We start from the raw sequence: 991 nt of genomic DNA on the forward strand, positions 1-991 counted from the left end.
CAGTGACGTCAGCATGATTCTCTGGGAAGCTGGATGACTCTCGGTGAGGTTAACACTCAGACTCCAAAAGGATGTTCTAGGGCGTGTTTTCCAAAGCGTGGTCCCCAGATCACTTGATTCAGAATCATCTAAGGACACTTGTTTAAAAATGCAGATTCCGGCTAGGCGCGGTGGGTCGCGCCTGTAATCTCAGCACTTTGGGAGGCTGAGGCGGGCAGATCAAAGGTCAGGACTTTGAGACCAGCCTGACCAACATGGTGAAACCCCGTCTCTACTAAAAATACAAAAAATTAGTCAAGCATGGAGGTGCATGCCTGTAATCCCAGCTACTTGGGAAGCTGAGGCAGGAGAATTGCTTAAACCCAAGAGGCGGAGGTTGCAGTGAACCGAGGTTGCGCCATTGCACTCCAGCCTAGGCAACAAGAGTGAAATTCAGTCTCAAAAAAAAAAAAAAAAAAATGCAGATTCCAGGCTCCCATCCTAGATACTGTCATTTGGCAAGTGAGTTGGTTTGCTGCTTGTTCTCGTCTTTCTGCTTTCCTCTTGAAATGTAATTTCTGAGACCATCACTACTAGAGGGAGAGAGAATGGTTTTTAGTGCTGAGAATCAATCTGCCCCTTTAATTTGAAATATTTATCCCAAAAGCAATCCTGAGACTGGCCAATTCTGTTCTCTCATTCATTCATTCATCTACTGTGTTTTTTTGGTGTTTTTTTTTTTTTTTTTTTGAGGCAGAGTCTCACTCTTGCTGGAGTACAGGGGCTCAATCTCGGGTCACTGTAACCTCCGTCTCCTGGGTTCAAGCGATTCTCATGCCTCAGCCTCCCAAGCAGCTGGGACTACAGGTGCACGCCACCAGTTTGGCTAAATTTTGTATTTTTAGTAGAGATGGGGTTTCCCCATATTGGCCAGTCTGGTCTCAAACTTCCAGCCTCAAATTATCCTCCCACGTTGACCTCCCAAAGTGCTGGGATTACAGGTATGAGCCAC

Source organism: Aotus nancymaae, unplaced genomic scaffold (assembly GCF_030222135.1).
Source record: "Aotus nancymaae isolate 86718 unplaced genomic scaffold, 86718_ANA_hifiasm-v0.15.2.pri h1tg000108l, whole genome shotgun sequence".
In the NCBI taxonomy this organism is placed as follows: Eukaryota; Metazoa; Chordata; class Mammalia; order Primates; family Aotidae; genus Aotus; species Aotus nancymaae.